Consider the following 22,473-nt stretch of genomic DNA (forward strand, 5'->3'; position numbering starts at 1 on the left):
AGTTCGACTGGTCCGGGGTCATCGTTTTTCATCAGAAAATTGATTTTTTGGACGGTACCAAAAATCATTCAAAATGTCAATTGGATCGTGCCTAATGTTAAATAACCACTTTTTAAACCCTCACAGTGACCAAAATTGCCATTTTTACAGAGTTTTGCTTACTTAGAAGCTTCAATTTTGATCAACTTCAGGCACAGAAATGCCTTTAAACACACTGATTTTAGTTGAAAAGTAATAATTCACATCCAACAGTAATTACCAGTCAAAAGATTAAATATTACAATTTCATCAAAATTGACCATTTTAGGAAAGTTCGACTGGTCCGGGGTCATCGTTTTTCATCAGAAAATTGATTTTTTGGACGGTACCAAAAATCATTCAAAATGTCAATTGGATCGTGCCTAATGTTAAATAACCACTTTTTAAACCCTCACAGTGACCAAAATTGCCATTTTTACAGAGTTTTGCTTACTTAGAAGCTTCAATTTTGACCAACTTCAGGCACAGAAATGCCTTTAAACACACTGATTTTAGTTGAAAAGTAATAATTCACATCCAACAGTAATTACCAGTCAAAAGATTAAATGTTAAAATGTCATCAAAATTGATCATTTTAGGAACGTTCGACTGGTCCGGGGTCATTGTTTTTCATCAGAAAATTGATTTTTTGGACTGTACCAAAAATGATTCAAAATGTAATTTGGATCGTGTCTCATGTTGAATAACCACTTTTTAAACCCTCACAGTGACCAAAATTGCCATTTTTACAGAGTTTTGCTTGCTCAGAAGCTTCAATTTTGACCAAATTCAGGCACAGAAATGACTTTAAACACAATTATGTTAGTTAAAAAAGTAATAATTCCCATCCAACAGTAATTTACAGTCAAAAGATTAAATGTTAAAATTTCATCCAAATTGACCATTTTAGGAAAGTTCGACTGGTCCGGGGTCATCCTTTTTCATCAGAAAATTGATTTTTTTGTCTGTACCAAAAATCATTCAAAATGTCAATTGGATCGTGCCTAATGTTAAATAACCACTTTTTAAACCCTCACAGTGACCAAAATTCCCATTTTTACAGAGTTTTGCTTACTCAGAAGCTTCAATTTTGACCAACTTCAGGCACAGAAATTACTTTAAACACACTGATTTTAGTTGAAAAAGTAATAATTCATATCCAACAGTAATTTACAGTCAAAAGATTAAATGTTAAAATCTCATCAACATTGACCATTTTAGGAACGTTCGACTGGTCCAGGGTCATCGTTTTTCATCAGAAAATTGATTTTTTGGACTGTACCAAAAATGATTTTAAATGTCAATTGGGTCGTGCCTCATGTTAAATAACCACTTTTTAAACCCTCATAGTGACCAAAAGTGCTATTTTTACAGAGTTTTGCTTACTCAGAAGCATCAATTTTGACTAATTTCAGGCACAGAAATAACTTTAAACACACTGATTTTAGTTGAAAAAGTAATAATTCACATCCAACAGTAATTTACAGTCAAAAGAATAAATGTTAAAATTTCATCAAAATTGACCATTTTAGGAACGTTCGTCTGGTCCGGGTCATTGTTTTTCATCAGAAAATAGATTTTTTGGACTGTACCAAAAATCATTCAAAATGTCAATTGGATCGTGCCTAATGTTAAATAACCACTTTTTAAACCCTCACAGTGACCAAAATTGCCATTTTTACAGAGTTTTGCTTACTCTGAAGCTTCAATTTTGACCAACTTCAGGCACAGAAATGACTTTAAACACACTGATTTTAGTTGAAAAAGTAATAATTCACATCCAACAGTAATTTACAGTCAAAAGATTAAATGTTAAAATGTCATCAAAATTAACCATTTTAGGAACGTTCGACTAGTCCGGGGTCATCGTTTTTCATCAGAAAATTGATTTTTTGGAGTGTACCAAAAATGATTTTAAATGTCAATTGGGTTGTGCCTCATGTTAAATAACCACATTTTAAACCCTCATAGTGACCAAAATTGCTATTTTTACAGAGTTTTGCTTACTCAGAAGCTTCAATTTTGACTAATTTCAGGCACAGAAATAACTTTAAACACACTGATTTTAGTTGAAAAAGTAATAATTCACATCCAACAGTAATTACCAGTCAAAAGATTAAATGTTAAAATGTGATCAAAATTGACCATTTTAGGAACGTTCAACTGGTCCGGGGTCATCGTTTTTCATCAGAAAATTGATTTTTTGGACTGTACCAAAAATGATTCAAAATGTCAATTGGATCGTGTCTTATGTTAATTAACCACTTTTTAAACACTCACAGTGACCAAAATTGCCATTTTTACAGAGTTTTGCTTACTCAGAAGCTTCAATTTTGACCAATTTCAGGCACAGAAATGACTTTAAACACACTGATTTTAGTTGAAAAAGTAATATTTCACATCCAACAATAATTAACAGTCAAAAGATTAAATGTTAAAATTTCATCCAAATTGACCATTTTAGGAAAGTTCGACTGGTCCGGGGTCATCGTTTTTCATCAGAAAATAGATTTTTTGGACTGTACCAAAAATGATTCAAAATGTCATTTGGATCGTGCCTCATGTTGAATAACCCCTTTTTAAACCCTCAAAGTGACCAAAATTGCCATTTTTACAGAGTTTTGCTTACTCAGAAGCTTCAATTTGACCAATTTCAGGCACAGAAATGACTTTAAACACACTGATTTTAGTTGAAAAAGTAATAATTCACATCCAACAGTAATTAACAGTCAAAAGATTAAATGTCAAAATCTCATCAAAATTGACCATTTTAGGAACGTTCGACTGGTCCGGGGTCATCGTTTTTCATCAGAAAATTGATTTTTTTGTCTGTACCAAAAATCATTCAAAATGTCAATTGGATCGTGTCTTATGTTAATTAACCACCACAGCTTTCTGAGCTCTCCCTGGTGAGACAACGAGGGCTGCGAGCTAGCGCTGGACCATTGATAGCGCTCACTATTTTATTTCATTGCTGACATCGTTTTTAAAAACCTTTTTAATCGTGTTCATACTTTCTCTGTTGGGGGGCTATAATTATTGTAGCTAAAGGGGAATTCGAGAGGCACACTGACACCCCCTCACATGCGGTTGTTTGTTGTACCCTGCCTCGCCTAGCCGTTTTCATTGAATCGGCTACAAGCGACGGCGGGCGCCATCTTAGGTGTGGCTGGGGCTGGGGCTGCGCTCTAGTCGCGCCGGCCTCCCGCCCTCCTTAACTATTTAGCCGAGTTTTGGATCCTGCTCTCTGCTTTCTGAGCTCTCCCTGGTGAGACAACGAGGGCTGCGAGCTAGCGCTGGACCATTGATAGCGCTCACTATTTTATTTCATTGCTGACATCGTTTTTAAAAACCTTTTTAATCGTGTTCATACTTTCTCTGTTGGGGGGCTATAATTATTGTAGCTAAAGGGGAATTCGAGAGGCACACTGACACCCCCTCACATGCGGTTGTTTGTTGTACCCTGCCTCGCCTAGCCGTTTTCATTGAATCGGCTACAAGCGACGGCGGGCGCCATCTTAGGTGTGGCTGGGGCTGGGGCTGCGCTCTAGTCGCGCCGGCCTCCCGCCCTCCTTAACTATTTAGCCGAGTTTTGGATCCTGCTCTCTGCTTTCTGAGCTCTCCCTGGTGAGACAACGAGGGCTGCGAGCTAGCGCTGGACCATTGATAGCGCTCACTATTTTATTTCATTGCTGACATCGTTTTTAAAAACCTTTTTAATCGTGTTCATACTTTCTCTGTAGCGGGGCTATAATTTTTGTAGCTAAAGGGGAATTCGAGAGGCACACTGACACCCCCTCACATGCGGTTGTTTGTTGTACCCTGCCTCGCCTAGCCGTTTTCATTGAATCGGCTACAAGCGACGGCGGGCGCCATCTTAGGTGTGGCTGGGGCTGGGGCTGCGCTCTAGTCGCGCCGGCCTCCCACCCTCCTCACCCTCCATATTAGTAGTGTCATGGCCAGACGGCGCAGCGGGCTGGCGCAGCGGGCGCGCGCCGAAGCCGCGCCTAAGCCAAGCCCGTCTGCGCCCGTCCGCGACCGGACTCAGCCCAGGGCCATGACTCCTGTTTCTTTTGTGCACTATACCTCGACCCAACTTAGACTACTCAATTCGGGATGTCCTAGCCACCATTGTATCTCCCTGCCTCCTTCAACTGCTGTAGGTATTATTCCCGCCCCTTGCCCTGGCTGCAACTACAAGCTACCATCGCCAACTCTATCCCACTCACTAGTTCCCAATGCCCCTCTTAGTCCGGCCACTATCCCATTTCAGGGATGTCGAGCGGCGCTTATCAACACACGCTCTCTACCATGTCATTGTCTAGATATTTGCGAGTTTATTACTACGCATAATCTTGACTTTCTTTTTGCCACAGAAACATGGGGAGATGCGGGCTCGGGACCTGATTTTTGTCAGGCCACCCCGGAGGGCTATAGCGTAGTGAGACACGATAGACAATTAGGAAGAGGGGGAGGACTCGCCATAATTTTTAAGAACCAGTACCATACCACACTCGACCCCATCCCATCCACTAATTGTGAAGCTGCCGCCTTTGCAATTAATCTTAATAGTAAACAAACTTTTAAAGGCATTCTGCTTTATCGACCCCCCGGACCTCGCAGCTCCTTTCTCTGCTCCCTATCTGAGCTAAATCATTATATTATAGGCTCTACTGATTACACAATATTGGGAGATTTCAACTTCCCTTTGGAAGAACATGGAAACCATGACACCTCCCAACTTATTGATGACCTCCTCATTCTAGGACTTCAGCAACTGGTAAAGGGAATTACTCATCTGGCGGGACACACACTAGATGGTGTCTTTACTAATAACTCTTTCATCAAGATATCCGATATTTTACCCCTTACCTGGACCGACCATAGGGCCATTGTACTCTCTATTGACACTCCCCTAGTTAACCTTCCTGCTTCTAGACCACCTAGTAGGGCAGCAATCCGTGCCTGGAAGAATGCGGATATCCCTCAGATGGCAAATATTCTGTCACTATCCTCTCCTACCTTAGGATCTAATCCCGTCCTTTCAGCCTCGGTTTTCCATGACTGGATTAAGAATGCCGCTGATCAGGTTGCCCCAGAAAAATCCATCCAACCTAATAGAAGGTCGCCCTCAGCGGCATGGTATACAGAAGAGCTTAGACTCCACCGACAACACTGTCGGAATTTAGAAAGACGTTGGAGGAAATCTTATTGCCCCCTAGCTAAGCAATCTTATAAAGATGCTTTAACTATATATAAAAGGGCCATCATCGCCCGGAAAACGACTTATTTCTCGACCCAAATTGACAATGCTAGGAATTCGGCCAGAGAACTCTTTTTAGTGGTCAATTCTTTATCCACACCTCCGTCGGGTCCTGGAGCAGAACCCTCCCAACTGTTCTGTAATGCACTGTCTAATTTCTTCACTACCAAAGTGGCAGACATCTATACATCCTTTGGTGGAGATGTAGGGACCAGTTCCACTGTCAGAAGAAAGGAAACTCCCCATATTAATCATGACCCTTTCTCGGACTTCGCTGACACTTCAGAAGATCAAATCAGCAGACTTATCTCTATCACTAAGTCAGGATCCCCTTTGGACCCTTGTCCCCCCCCAGTGATGGCCAATCTAAGTGAGGTGATTTCTCACCCACTTATGGAAATCTGCAACACTGCCTTTCATACCGGTTGTTTCCCTGCCCCGTGGAAGAAGGCAGTGATTAAGCCTCTATTGAAGAAGCCCTCCCTGGATCCCTCTGCCTTGGTCAGTTATAGACCGATTGCCTGTCTCCCTTTCCCGGCCAAAATTTGCGAAACTCTGATGAACAAACAGCTCTCAGAGTACGTCGACACTCACCAACTCTTAGACGAAACGCAATTTGGCTTCAGGAAGGGACATGGGACGGAGACCGCTTTAATAAAAGCTTCTGACGAAATCAGAACCATCATGGATCAGGGAGGAGTGGCCATCCTGATTCTTCTGGATCTGTCCGCAGCATTTGACACGGTCGACCATGTTATCTTGGTCGACCGTGTCACAGCTCTGGGGATAGATGGTTTGGCCAGAGACCTCATTTCATCCTTCCTGGCCGACCGTACCCAGACAGTCAAGTTGGGCAACTTCTATTCTCCCGTCTCTGCACTACCCTGTGGAGTACCCCAAGGCTCCTCGCTAAGTCCCACGCTATTCAACATCTATGTAGCGGACTTAGCGAGGGTAATAAAGGCCTATGGGGTACGATTAACCTCCTATGCAGACGATACCCAACTGGTGCTGGCGATCCACAAAAACGGCACAGCAGTGGCAGCTAACTTCCAGGAGGCCATGCTCGCTGTTAGTACATGGATGTCCTCCAACTGCCTAAGGCTTAACTCGGACAAAACCGAGGTTATGACCTTTGGCAACCTCGCTCCAGAATGGTCCCCCATTTGGTGGCCTAATCAACTGGGCTCTCCACCCGTCCCTGTGGTAAAAGCGAGAAATTTGGGAGTCATCTTTGACAGCAAATTAACATTCAACCTTCATGTCAACAAGGTTGTCTCCTCTGCTTTCTTTATTTTAAAGAAAATAAAGAAACTGCTGCCTTATCTCCCCACCTCTGCTGGGAAGACCTTAGTTACCACTCTGGTATTTTCCAAAATCGATTATGGAAATGCCCTCTTTCTTAACACCCAGAAACAGGTGCTGTTGAAGTTACAGTCAGTACAGAACGCGGCTGCCAGAATCCTTCTAAACATCCCTCGCCGCCAACCTACCACTCTTGCTATCCGCCAGCTCCATTGGCTTAGAGTAGAGAGCCGCATCAAGTTCAAGGCCCTCTGCATCGCCTATAAGGCAGTGCACGGTACAGGACCTAAATTCTTGACTGAGGCACTCCAGGTCTACACCCCCAAAAGACTGTTGAGATCTGCCAACACTTGCCTACTACCTGTACCTCGTACCAGAACGGCAACTTGGGGAGACCGTCGCTTTTTAGTGGCTGTACCAAAACTTTGGAACCTTCTTCCACTAAATATCAAAAATGCACCCAACTTGATGAGCTTCCGCAGGCTCGTAAATTTATTTATTTATTTATTTAATGGTTTTGTAAAGCGCGTAGTAACTCCGAAGAGCATCCCAGCGCTAAACTGCTTCTCCAGGGGTTTTGGCCAACTAGTAGGATTATATTTGCGGGAAAAGGAAGGTCTTTAAGGTCTTTCTGAACTGAAGATAGTTCGGTTCTGTCCTAAGTTTTCGGGGTAGCTGGTTCCATCGTTTCGCCGTGTGAACCGAGAAGCGACGGCCACCGGTCTTGGCTTTTCTCACTCTAGGGACTGTAATGAGGTTTTCTGCATTGGACCGGAGATCCCTCTCTGCTTTGTATGGGATTAAAAGTTCTTTCAGGAGAGGGGGACCGTTGTTGTTGAGTGTTTTATGGGCCAGACAGAGGGCTTTGAACAAGACCCTTTCTCTGACTGGGAGCCAGTGGAGAGATTTAAGGGCTGGCCTGGCGGAGGATCTTCCAGATGTGCCCGTGAGTAAACGGGCTGCGGCATTTTGGACTTTCTGCAGTGAGTTCAAGGTGGCTTCAGGGGCTCCCAAGTATGTAGCGTTACAGTAGTCTAATCTTGCCAGGATTAGACCCTGAATGAGGAGCCTCCTTGCGGTCTCTGGGAGCAGGGGAAAGATCTTCCTGCAGGCTCTGAGTAGTCCAAAGCATGTCCCTGCGGTTCTCTTTGCCTGGGTTTTGAAACTCATGTCTTTCTCGATCCACACACCAAGGCTCTTGACCTCTTCCTTGGGTGCGGGAGGGTCCCCTAGGCACCTGGGCCAAAGGTGAGGTGGTAAGGAGGGCCCATTGTGGCCCATCAGGAGGATCTCGGTCTTGGACCCGTTCAATTTTAAGGAGGAGAGATTCATCCATCGGTGGACTTCGGAAAGGCAGCTGTGGAGGTCGGAAGGGGCGTGGTGAGGATGGGAAAGGGTAACGACCAGCTGAGTGTCGTCGGCGTAGTTGATGACTGACACGCCGAACGAGCTAACCCTCTTCTCCAGTGGGGCCATATACACGTTGAAAAGTGTGGGGCTCAGAGATGAGCCCTGTGGCACTCCACACCGGAGGGGGATGATGGATGAGCAGCTGTCGTTTTCCCGCACCTGGAAGGAGCGTCCAGTCAAAAAGGATTCTAGCCATTTCAGGGCCAGACCCTTTAATCCAATCTCTCCCAGTCGGTGGATTAGGGTGGGATGGTCTACAGTGTCGGAGGCCGCACTGAGGTCTAGGAGGATCACTGCCACTGATCCTCCTGTGTCCAGAATGCTTCTGGCCTTCTCCACTGCTGTCAGGAGGGCGATGTCAGTGCCCTGCCCTGGACGAAATCCTGTCTGGGAGGCCGCTAAGAGGTTGTTACTTTCTAGGTAGAGTGATAGTTGTTTATTTACCAGCTTCTCTGCGATCTTGCTGTTTCCAGGGAGAAGGGATATGGGCCTGTAATTGGCGAAGTCCTCCGGGTCTAAAGAGGGTTTTTTCAGCAGACCTTTGACTGCTGCCGCTTTCCAGCTGGGGGGGACGATGCCCTCCGAGAAAGAGGAATTGATCAGGGCCGTGAGGGGGGGGATGATGGTACTTGACACTTTTTTTAGAAAACGGAGGGGGGCAGGATCAAGGGGAGAACCACTTTTAATTGCGGCCATCGTGGTTCCTACTTCTTCCGTTGTTACGGGGCCGAAAATGTCCAAGGAGGGTTGGAGGGCTGGCGGCAGTTGAGGATTGGCGATAGTGATGATAGGATCCGGCTGTGTGGGGTCCTGTTCGGGGGGGGGTATGGTTAGAAGGATGTTTTTAATCTTCTCGTCGAAAAAAGTGGCTAATTTTTGACATTTGATTTCAGCTGCTTTGGGATCGAGGGGTTTGAGTGGGGGGTCGGGGGCGTGGAGTAGTTCTTTTAGGACTATATAGGTTTCATGAGCTGAGCAGGCCGCGTTTTTAATTCTGTCCTCGTAGAAACTAGTTTTAATGCTACGGAGCTCTTTTTTGTAGGATTTTACCGCGGCGCGGAATGCGTCTTTCCGTTCCTCGGTTTTTTCCTTCCTCCAGATTCGTTCGTTTCTTTTGCAAGCCTTACGTAGCAGATTGAGTTCCGGGGTGTACCAGGGTGAGGGATTAACTCTCTTGATGTGTCTAAGAGAGTGGGTTTTGGGCAGGATGGCGTCGAGCGATTGGGTAATCCAGGTACTGAATCTTTTGTCCCCTATTACGGTGTTATTGAGTGGATGAGGAACATTTTCTCGGAGTTTGGCTGCCCATGTAAAGACATGGTTGTTTGACCAGTGAACCCTATCACTGTGGTCCTGCTAGCTCTCACATGCGCCGAGACACCTCCGGGTATTTGTCGCGCAATAAAAATATCAAAAATAAATAAATAAAATAAATAAACACACTGATTTTAGTTGAAAAAGTAATAATTCACATCCAACAATAATTAACAGTCAAAAGATTAAATGTTAAAATGTCATCAAAATTGACCATTGTAGGAACGTCCGACTGGTCATTGTTTTTCATCAGAAAATTGATTTTTTGGACTGTACCAAAAATGATTCAAAATGTAATTTGGATCGTGCCTCATGTTGAATAACCACTTTTTAAACCCTCACAGTGACCAAAATTGCCATTTCTACAGAGTTTTGCTTGCTCAGAAGCTTCAATTTTGACCAAATTCAGGCACAGAAATGACTTTAAACACAATTATGTTAGTTGAAAAAGTAATAATTCCCATCCAACAGTAATTTACAGTCAAAAGATTAAGTATTAAAATTTCATCCAAATTGACCATTTTAGGAAAGTTCGACTGGTCCGGGGTCATCGTTTTTCATCAGAAAATTGATTTTTTGGACTGTACCAAAAATCATTCAAAATGTCAATTGGATCGTGCCTAATGTTAAATAACCACTTTTTAAACCCTCACAGTGACCAAAATTGCCATTTTTACAGAGTTTTGCTTACTCAGAAGCTTCAATTTTGACCAACTTCAGGCACAGAAATGACTTTAAACACACTGATTTTAGTTGAAAAAGTAATAATTGACATCCAACAGTAATTTACAGTCAAAAGATTAAATGTTAAAATGTCATCAAAATTAACCATTTTAGGAACGTTCGACTAGTCCGGGGTCATCGTTTTTCATCAGAAAATTGATTTTTTGGACTGTACCAAAAATTATTTTAAATGTCAATTGGGTCGTGCCTCATGTTAAATAACCACTTTTTAAACCCTCATAGTGACCAAAATTGCTATTTTTACAGAGTTTTGCTTTCTCAGAAGCTTCAATTTTGACTAATTTCAGGCACAGAAATAACTTTAAACACACTGATTTTAGTTGAAAAAGTAATAATTCACATCCAACAGTAATTACCAGTCAAAAGATTAAATGTTAAAATGTGATCAAAATTGACCATTTTAGGAATGTTCGACTGGTCCGGGGTCATCGTTTTTCATCAGAAAATTGATTTTTTGGACTGTACCAAAAATGATTCAAAATGTCAATTGGATCGTGTCTTATGTTAATTAACCACTTTTTAAACCCTCACAGTGACCAAAATTGCCATTTTTACAGAGTTTTGCTTACTCTGAAGCTTCAATTTTGACCAACTTCAGGCACAGAAATGACTTTAAACACACTGATTTTAGTTGAAAAAGTAATAATTCACATCCAACAGTAATTTACAGTCAAAAGATTAAATGTTAAAATGTCATCAAAATTAACCATTTTAGGAACGTTCGACTAGTCCGGGGTCATCGTTTTTCATCAGAAAATTGATTTTTTGGAGTGTACCAAAAATGATTTTAAATGTCAATTGGGTTGTGCCTCATGTTAAATAACCACATTTTAAACCCTCATAGTGACCAAAATTGCTATTTTTACAGAGTTTTGCTTACTCAGAAGCTTCAATTTTGACTAATTTCAGGCACAGAAATAACTTTAAACACACTGATTTTAGTTGAAAAAGTAATAATTCACATCCAACAGTAATTACCAGTCAAAAGATTAAATGTTAAAATGTGATCAAAATTGACCATTTTAGGAACGTTCAACTGGTCCGGGGTCATCGTTTTTCATCAGAAAATTGATTTTTTGGACTGTACCAAAAATGATTCAAAATGTCAATTGGATCGTGTCTTATGTTAATTAACCACTTTTTAAACACTCACAGTGACCAAAATTGCCATTTTTACAGAGTTTTGCTTACTCAGAAGCTTCAATTTTGACCAATTTCAGGCACAGAAATGACTTTAAACACACTGATTTTAGTTGAAAAAGTAATATTTCACATCCAACAATAATTAACAGTCAAAAGATTAAATGTTAAAATTTCATCCAAATTGACCATTTTAGGAAAGTTCGACTGGTCCGGGGTCATCGTTTTTTATCAGAAAATAGATTTTTTGGACTGTACCAAAAATGATTCAAAATGTCATTTGGATCGTGCCTCATGTTGAATAACCCCTTTTTAAACCCTCAAAGTGACCAAAATTGCCATTTTTACAGAGTTTTGCTTACTCAGAAGCTTCAATTTGACCAATTTCAGGCACAGAAATGACTCTAAACACACTGATTTTAGTTGAAAAAGTAATAATTCACATCCAACAGTAATTAACAGTCAAAAGATTAAATGTCATCAAAATTGACCATTTTAGGAACGTTCGACTGGTCCGGGGTCATCGTTTTTCATCAGAAAATTGATTTTTTTGTCTGTACCAAAAATCATTCAAAATGTCAATTGGATCGTGTCTTATGTTAATTAACCACCACAGCTTTCTGAGCTCTCCCTGGTGAGACAACGAGGGCTGCGAGCTAGCGCTGGACCATTGATAGCGCTCACTATTTTATTTCATTGCTGACATCGTTTTTAAAAACCTTTTTAATCGTGTTCATACTTTCTCTGTTGGGGGGCTATAATTATTGTAGCTAAAGGGGAATTCGAGAGGCACACTGACACCCCCTCACATGCGGTTGTTTGTTGTACCCTGCCTCGCCTAGCCGTTTTCATTGAATCGGCTACAAGCGACGGCGGGCGCCATCTTAGGTGTGGCTGGGGCTGGGGCTGCGCTCTAGTCGCGCCGGCCTCCCGCCCTCCTTAACTATTTAGCCGAGTTTTGGATCCTGCTCTCTGCTTTCTGAGCTCTCCCTGGTGAGACAACGAGGGCTGCGAGCTAGCGCTGGACCATTGATAGCGCTCACTATTTTATTTCATTGCTGACATCGTTTTTAAAAACCTTTTTAATCGTGTTCATACTTTCTCTGTTGGGGGGCTATAATTATTGTAGCTAAAGGGGAATTCGAGAGGCACACTGACACCCCCTCACATGCGGTTGTTTGTTGTACCCTGCCTCGCCTAGCCGTTTTCATTGAATCGGCTACAAGCGACGGCGGGCGCCATCTTAGGTGTGGCTGGGGCTGGGGCTGCGCTCTAGTCGCGCCGGCCTCCCGCCCTCCTTAACTATTTAGCCGAGTTTTGGATCCTGCTCTCTGCTTTCTGAGCTCTCCCTGGTGAGACAACGAGGGCTGCGAGCTAGCGCTGGACCATTGATAGCGCTCACTATTTTATTTCATTGCTGACATCGTTTTTAAAAACCTTTTTAATCGTGTTCATACTTTCTCTGTAGCGGGGCTATAATTTTTGTAGCTAAAGGGGAATTCGAGAGGCACACTGACACCCCCTCACATGCGGTTGTTTGTTGTACCCTGCCTCGCCTAGCCGTTTTCATTGAATCGGCTACAAGCGACGGCGGGCGCCATCTTAGGTGTGGCTGGGGCTGGGGCTGCGCTCTAGTCGCGCCGGCCTCCCACCCTCCTCACCCTCCATATTAGTAGTGTCATGGCCAGACGGCGCAGCGGGCTGGCGCAGCGGGCGCGCGCCGAAGCCGCGCCTAAGCCAAGCCCGTCTGCGCCCGTCCGCGACCGGACTCGGCCCAGGGCCATGACTCCTGTTTCTTTTGTGCACTATACCTCGACCCAACTTAGACTACTCAATTCGGGATGTCCTAGCCACCATTGTATCTCCCTGCCTCCTTCAACTGCTGTAGGTATTATTCCCGCCCCTTGCCCTGGCTGCAACTACAAGCTACCATCGCCAACTCTATCCCACTCACTAGTTCCCAATGCCCCTCTTAGTCCGGCCACTATCCCATTTCAGGGATGTCGAGCGGCGCTTATCAACACACGCTCTCTACCATGTCATTGTCTAGATATTTGCGAGTTTATTACTACGCATAATCTTGACTTTCTTTTTGCCACAGAAACATGGGGAGATGCGGGCTCGGGACCTGATTTTTGTCAGGCCACCCCGGAGGGCTATAGCGTAGTGAGACACGATAGACAATTAGGAAGAGGGGGAGGACTCGCCATAATTTTTAAGAACCAGTACCATACCACACTCGACCCCATCCCATCCACTAATTGTGAAGCTGCCGCCTTTGCAATTAATCTTAATAGTAAACAAACTTTTAAAGGCATTCTGCTTTATCGACCCCCCGGACCTCGCAGCTCCTTTCTCTGCTCCCTATCTGAGCTAAATCATTATATTATAGGCTCTACTGATTACACAATATTGGGAGATTTCAACTTCCCTTTGGAAGAACATGGAAACCATGACACCTCCCAACTTATTGATGACCTCCTCATTCTAGGACTTCAGCAACTGGTAAAGGGAATTACTCATCTGGCGGGACACACACTAGATGGTGTCTTTACTAATAACTCTTTCATCAAGATATCCGATATTTTACCCCTTACCTGGACCGACCATAGGGCCATTGTACTCTCTATTGACACTCCCCTAGTTAACCTTCCTGCTTCTAGACCACCTAGTAGGGCAGCAATCCGTGCCTGGAAGAATGCGGATATCCCTCAGATGGCAAATATTCTGTCACTATCCTCTCCTACCTTAGGATCTAATCCCGTCCTTTCAGCCTCGGTTTTCCATGACTGGATTAAGAATGCCGCTGATCAGGTTGCCCCAGAAAAATCCATCCAACCTAATAGAAGGTCGCCCTCAGCGGCATGGTATACAGAAGAGCTTAGACTCCACCGACAACACTGTCGGAATTTAGAAAGACGTTGGAGGAAATCTTATTGCCCCCTAGCTAAGCAATCTTATAAAGATGCTTTAACTATATATAAAAGGGCCATCATCGCCAGGAAAACGACTTATTTCTCGACCCAAATTGACAATGCTAGGAATTCGGCCAGAGAACTCTTTTTAGTGGTCAATTCTTTATCCACACCTCCGTCGGGTCCTGGAGCAGAACCCTCCCAACTGTTCTGTAATGCACTGTCTAATTTCTTCACTACCAAAGTGGCAGACATCTATACATCCTTTGGTGGAGATGTAGGGACCAGTTCCACTGTCAGAAGAAAGGAAACTCCCCATATTAATCATGACCCTTTCTCGGACTTCGCTGACACTTCAGAAGATCAAATCAGCAGACTTATCTCTATCACTAAGTCAGGATCCCCTTTGGACCCTTGTCCCCCCCCAGTGATGGCCAATCTAAGTGAGGTGATTTCTCACCCACTTATGGAAATCTGCAACACTGCCTTTCATACCGGTTGTTTCCCTGCCCCGTGGAAGAAGGCAGTGATTAAGCCTCTATTGAAGAAGCCCTCCCTGGATCCCTCTGCCTTGGTCAGTTATAGACCGATTGCCTGTCTCCCTTTCCCGGCCGAAATTTGCGAAACTCTGATGAACAAACAGCTCTCAGAGTACGTCGACACTCACCAACTCTTAGACGAAACGCAATTTGGCTTCAGGAAGGGACATGGGACGGAGACCGCTTTAATAAAAGCTTCTGACGAAATCAGAACCATCATGGATCAGGGAGGAGTGGCCATCCTGATTCTTCTGGATCTGTCCGCAGCATTTGACACGGTCGACCATGTTATCTTGGTCGACCGTGTCACAGCTCTGGGGATAGATGGTTTGGCCAGAGACCTCATTTCATCCTTCCTGGCCGACCGTACCCAGACAGTCAAGTTGGGCAACTTCTATTCTCCCGTCTCTGCACTACCCTGTGGAGTACCCCAAGGCTCCTCGCTAAGTCCCACGCTATTCAACATCTATGTAGCGGACTTAGCGAGGGTAATAAAGGCCTATGGGGTACGATTAACCTCCTATGCAGACGATACCCAACTGGTGCTGGCGATCCACAAAAACGGCACAGCAGTGGCAGCTAACTTCCAGGAGGCCATGCTCGCTGTTAGTACATGGATGTCCTCCAACTGCCTAAGGCTTAACTCGGACAAAACCGAGGTTATGACCTTTGGCAACCTCGCTCCAGAATGGTCCCCCATTTGGTGGCCTAATCAACTGGGCTCTCCACCCGTCCCTGTGGTAAAAGCGAGAAATTTGGGAGTCATCTTTGACAGCAAATTAACATTCAACCTTCATGTCAACAAGGTTGTCTCCTCTGCTTTCTTTATTTTAAAGAAAATAAAGAAACTGCTGCCTTATCTCCCCACCTCTGCTGGGAAGACCTTAGTTACCACTCTGGTATTTTCCAAAATCGATTATGGAAATGCCCTCTTTCTTAACACCCAGAAACAGGTGCTGTTGAAGTTACAGTCAGTACAGAACGCGGCTGCCAGAATCCTTCTAAACATCCCTCGCCGCCAACCTACCACTCTTGCTATCCGCCAGCTCCATTGGCTTAGAGTAGAGAGCCGCATCAAGTTCAAGGCCCTCTGCATCGCCTATAAGGCAGTGCACGGTACAGGACCTAAATTCTTGACTGAGGCACTCCAGGTCTACACCCCCAAAAGACTGTTGAGATCTGCCAACACTTGCCTACTACCTGTACCTCGTACCAGAACGGCAACTTGGGGAGACCGTCGCTTTTTAGTGGCTGTACCAAAACTTTGGAACCTTCTTCCACTAAATATCAAAAATGCACCCAACTTGATGAGCTTCCGCAGGCTCGTAAAGACATGGTTGTTTGACCAGTGAACCCTATCACTGTGGTCCTGCTAGCTCTCACATGCGCCGAGACACCTCCGGGTATTTGTCGCGCAATAAAAATATCAAAAATAAATAAATAAAATAAATAAACACACTGATTTTAGTTGAAAAAGTAATAATTCACATCCAACAATAATTAACAGTCAAAAGATTAAATGTTAAAATGTCATCAAAATTGACCATTGTAGGAACGTCCGACTGGTCATTGTTTTTCATCAGAAAATTGATTTTTTGGACTGTACCAAAAATGATTCAAAATGTAATTTGGATCGTGCCTCATGTTGAATAACCACTTTTTAAACCCTCACAGTGACCAAAATTGCCATTTCTACAGAGTTTTGCTTGCTCAGAAGCTTCAATTTTGACCAAATTCAGGCACAGAAATGACTTTAAACACAATTATGTTAGTTGAAAAAGTAATAATTCCCATCCAACAGTAATTTACAGTCAAAAGATTAAGTATTAAAATTTCATCCAAATTGACCATTTTAGGAAAGTTCGACTGGTCCGGGTCATCGTTTTTCATCAGAAAATTGATTTTTTGGACTGTACCAAAAATCATTCAAAATGTCAATTGGGTCGTGCCTCATGTTAAATAACCACTTTTTAAACCCTCATAGTGACCAAAATTGCTATTTTTACAGAGTTTTGCTTTCTCAGAAGCTTCAATTTTGACTAATTTCAGGCACAGAAATAACTTTAAACACACTGATTTTAGTTGAAAAAGTAATAATTCACATCCAACAGTAATTACCAGTCAAAAGATTAAATGTTAAAATGTGATCAAAATTGACCATTTTAGGAATGTTCGACTGGTCCGGGGTCATCGTTTTTCATCAGAAAATTGATTTTTTGGACTGTACCAAAAATGATTCAAAATGTCAATTGGATCGTGTCTTATGTTAATTAACCACTTTTTAAACCCTCACAGTGACCAAAATTGCCATTTTTACAGAGTTTTGCTTACTCAGAAGCTTCAATTTTGACCAATTTCAGGCACAGAAATGACTTTAAACACACTGATTTTAGTTGAAAAAGTAATATTTCACATCCAACAATAATTAACAGTCAAAAGATTAAATGTTAAAATGTCATCAAAGTTGACCATTTTAGGAACGTTCGACTGGTCATCGTTTTTCATCAGGAAATTGATTTTTTGGACTGTACCAAAAATGATTCAAAATGTAATTTGGATCGTGCCTCATGTTGAATAACCACTTTTTAAACCCTCACAGTGACCTAAATTGCCATTTTTACAGAGTTTTGCTTGCTCAGAAGCTTCAATTTTGACCAAATTCAGGCACAGAAATGACTTTAAACACAATTATGTTAGTTAAAAAAGTAATAATTCCCATCCAACAGTCATTTACAGTCAAAAGATTAAATGTTAAAATTTCATCCAAATTGACCATTTTAGGAAAGTTCGACTGGTCCGGGGTCATCGTTTTTCATCAGAAAATAGATTTTTTGGACTGTACCAAAAATGATTCACAATGTCATTTGGATCGTGCCTCATGTTGAATAACCCCTTTTTAAACCCTCAAAGTGACCAAAATTGCCATTTTTACAGAGTTTTGCTTACTCAGAAGCTTCAATTTGACCAATTTCAGGCACAGAAATGACTTTAAACACACTGATTTTAGTTGAAAAAGTAATAATTCACATCCAACAGTAATTAACAGTCAAAAGATTAAATGTCAAAATCTCATCAAAATTGACCATTTTAGGAACGTTCGACTGGTCCGGGGTCATCGTTTTTCATCAGAAAATTGATTTTTTTGTCTGTACCAAAAATCATTCAAAATGTCAATTGGATCGTGTCTTATGTTAATTAACCACTTTAAACACACTGATTTTAGTTGAAAAAGTAATAATTCACATCCAACAATAATTAACAGTCAAAAGATTAAATGTTAAAATGTCATCAAAATTGACCATTGTAGGAACGTCCGACTGGTCATTGTTTTTCATCAGAAAATTGATTTTTTGGACTGTACCAAAAATGATTCAAAATGTAATTTGGATCGTGCCTAATGTTAAATAACCACTTTTTAAACCCTCACAGTGACCAAAATTGCCATTTTTACAGTTTTGCTTACTCAGAAGCTTCAATTTTGACCAACTTCAGGCACAGAAATGACTTTAAACACACTGATTTTAGTTGAAAAAGTAATAATTCACATCCAACAGTAATTTACAGTCAAAAGATTAAATATTAAAATTTCATCCAAATTGACCATTTTAGGAAAGTTCGACTGGTCCGGGGTCATCGTTTTTCATCAGAAAATTGATTTTTTGGACTGTACCAAAAATCATTCAAAATGTCAATTGGATCGTGCCTAATGTTAAATAACCACTTTTTAAACCCTCACAGTGACCAAAATTGCCATTTTTACAGAGTTTTGCTCACTCAGAAGCTTCAATTTTGACCAACTTCAGGCACAGAAATGACTTTAAACACACTGATTTTAGTTGAAAAAGTAATAATTCACATCCAACAGTAATTACCAGTCAAAAGATTAAATATTAAAATTTCATCCAAATTGACCATTTTAGGAAAGTTCGACTGGTCCGGGGTCATCGTTTTTCATCAGAAAATTGATTTTTTGGACTGTACCAAAAATCATTCAAAATGTCAATTGGATCGTGCCTAATGTTAAATAACCACTTTTTAAACCCTCACAGTGACCAAAATTGCCATTTTTACAGAGTTTTGCTTACTCAGAAGCTTCAATTTTGACCAACTTCAGGCACAGAAATTACTTTAAACACAAAGATTTTAGTTGAAAAAGTAATAATTCACATCCAACAGTAATTAACAGTCAAAAGATTAAATGCTAAAATGTCATCAAAATTGACCATTTTAGGAACGTTCGACTGGTCCGGGGTCATTGTTTTTAATCAGAAAATTGATTTTTTGGACTGTACTAAAAATCATTCAAAATGTCAATTGGATCGTGCCTAATGTTAAATAACCACTTTTTAAACCCTCACAGTGACCAAAATTGCCATTTTTACAGAGTTTTGCTTACTCAGAAGCTTCAATTTTGACCAACTTCAGGCACAGAAATGACTTTAAACACACTGATTTTAGTTGAAAAAGTAATAATTCACATCCAACAGTAATTTACAGTCAAAAGATTAAATGTTAAAATCTCATCAACATTGACCATTTTAGGAACGTTCGACTGGTCCAGGGTCATCGTTTTTCATCAGAAAATTGATTTTTTGGACTGTACCAAAAATGATTTTAAATGTCAATTGGGTCGTGCCTCATGTTAAATAACCACTTTTTAAACCCTCACAGTGACCAAAATTGCCATTTTTACAGAGTTTTGCTTACTCAGAAGCTTCAATTTTGACTAATTTCAGGCACAGAAATAACTTTAAACACACTGATTTTAGTTGAAAAAGTAATAATTCACATCCAACAGTAATTACCAGTCAAAAGATTAAATGTTAAAATGTCATCAAAATTGACCATTTTAGGAACGTTCGACTGGTCCGGGTCATTGTTTTTCATCAGAAAATGGATTTTTTGGACTGTACCAAAAATCATTCAAAATGTCAATTGGATCGTGCCTAATGTTAAATAACCACTTTTTAAACCCTCACAGTGACCAAAATTGCCATTTTTACAGAGTTTTGCTTACTCAGAAGCTTCAATTTTGACCAACTTCAGGCACAGAAATGACTTTAAACACACTGATTTTAGTTGAAAAAGTAATAATTCACATCCAACAGTAATTTACAGTCAAAAGATTAAATGTTAAAATGTCATCAAAATTAACCATTTTAGGAACGTTCGACTAGTCCGGGGTCATCGTTTTTCATCAGAAAATTGATTTTTTGGACTGTACCAAAAATGATTTTAAATGTAAATTGGGTCGTGCCTCATGTTAAATAACCACTTTTTAAACCCTCATAGTGACCAAAATTGCTATTTTTACAGAGTTTTGCTAACTCAGAAGCTTCAATTTTGACTAATTTCAGGCACAGAAATAACTTTAAACACACTGATTTTAGTTGAAAAAGTAATAATTCACATCCAACAGTAATTACCAGTCAAAAGATTAAATGTTAAAATGTCATCAAAATTGACCATTTTAGGAACGTTCGACTGGTCATTGTTTTTCATCAGAAAATTGATTTTTTGGACTGTACCAAAAATGATTCAAAATGTAATTTGAATCGTGCCTCATGTTGAATAACCACTTTTTAAACCCTCACAGTGACCAAAATTGCCATTTTTACAGAGTTTTGCTTGCTCAAAAGCTTCAATTTTGACCAAATTCAGGCACAGAAATGACTTTAAACACAATTATGTTAGTTGATAAAGTAATAATTCCCATCCAACAATAATTAACAGTCAAAAGATTAAATGCTAAAATGTCATCAAAATTGACAATTTTAGGAAAGTTCGACTGGTCCGGGGTCATTGTTTTTAATCAGAAAATTGATTTTTTGGACTGTACCAAAAATCATTCAAAATGTCAATTGGATCGTGCCTAATGTTAAATAACCACTTTTTATTATATCTGATTTTGTAGAGCGCTCAGCTACCCGTAGGTTTCCCGGCGCTAAACGAACAGAAGTAAGAGAGGACAACGGAAGATAAGGAATCGGTTACAGAGAAAATAACCAGGTTTTCACACCTTTGCGGAATTTGATGTAAGATGTTTCAGACCGCAGAGGGATAGGAAGTGAGTTCCAGAGCGCAGGTGCCAGGTGGGAGAACGAACGTCCGCCGACTCTGGCACGCTTAAAGCGGGTAACAGAGAATCTGCAATGAGTGGAAGACCTAAGGGTGCGAGAGGGACAATATTGCTGGACTAAGGTGGAGAGATAGTGGGGGGCTTTTCCAGCTTTGATGCGGTGCATAAAGCAAAGTGCTTTAAATTTGGTCCTAGATTCTATGCGCAACCAGTGAAGGCTGCGCAGGGAAGAAGAGACTGAGGTTGTTCTCGGGAGATTACAGAGTAGACGGGCAGCCATGTTCTGAACTACTTGGAGCTTCCTGGTAACCTCCTTACAGGCACCCAGAAGAAGTACGTTGCCGTAGTCCAGCCGCGATGTCACTAGGGCCTGGACCACTGACTTCTGGGTATCTGGAGGCAGCATCCATGTGATCTTCCTCAGCCACCTGATGATGGTGGTACAGGTGGCCGAGACCTTGACCACATGTTGTCTCATGGATAACTGATTATCAAAGAGGACCCCCAGATTGCGTGCTGACGTTACTGGGACCGGTAAAGGTCCCATTTGCTGAGGCCAATGTTGCGGGCCCCAGAGAACGGAATCCGGCCCAAACAGGAGAAGCTCTGTTTTATCGCCGTTCAGCTTAAGCTTGTTAGTCAGCATCCAGTTGGCGATATCAGTGAGTCCAGCACAGAGAGAAGAGGAAGGGGAGTGTTGATTAGAGGAGAGAGAAAAAATAATCTGGGTATCATCAGCATAAGAAAAAAATAGAAAGTCCCGCCTGTTCCGCAAGAAAAGCAAGAGGTCTAACATAAAGGTTAAAGAATAAAGGACTAAGAATAGAACCTTGGGGAACACCATATGGAGAGTTGTGAACAGTGGACACAGAAGAGGGGGAAAAAACCTGGAAAGTGCGATGAGAAAGAAAGTCAGAAATCCAGGCAAGGGCGGGGCCGCAGATACCCACAGACTTCAGGGCAGACAAAAGGATGCTATGGGAGACGGTGTCGAAAGCGGCACTCAAATCCAAAAGGATGAGTGCCACTGTCTCCCCTTTGTCTACCTGGCACCTAACTGTCTCCGAGACTCCCAAAAGGGTGGACTCCGTAGAGAAGCCTGCACGGAAACCAGACTGGGAAGGGTGGAGGACGTTTGCTGATTTAATGTAGGTGGTGAGATGACGGTTGATATGTTTCTCCAACACCTTTGAGAGGCAGGGGAGCAAGGAAATGGGCCGGAAGTTGGCAGGATTGCTGACATCCGCATTGGCTTTTTTCAGCAATGGAACCACCATCGCATGCTTCCAGATATTAGGAACCACTGCCTCAGTGAGGGATGCATTCAGAAGAGCCAAGATGCAATCCAAAGGGGCAGTGTCCAGAGTACAAAGAATCTGGGGAGGCATGGGATCCAATGGAGAGCCGGATTTAATCTCTGCCAACAATTTCTGGAAGACGGGCATGGAGATACATTCCCATTTATCCAGTCGAGGAGAAGAGAGTCGTTCAGGATCATCCTGTGAGAAAAGTTGGTCCTGTGGCTGGAATGGTGGCCTAATTGAGACGGAAGGAGAAACGCCAAAGCCTGCGTAGATGTTATCAATTTTAGATGTAAAGAACTCTGCCAGGGAATTGCATTGATTGCTATTTAGGCAGGGGGCTTTGGGGGCACATGACATACCCGATAGTTCCTGAACTGCCTTAAAGAGGGCTTTAGGACGATTCTGGGCTTTCAGTATCGTGTCGTTAACATGATTAGCCCGG

This window comes from Lissotriton helveticus, chromosome 10 (assembly GCF_964261635.1).
Source record: "Lissotriton helveticus chromosome 10, aLisHel1.1, whole genome shotgun sequence".
Lineage (NCBI taxonomy): Eukaryota > Metazoa > Chordata > Amphibia > Caudata > Salamandridae > Lissotriton > Lissotriton helveticus.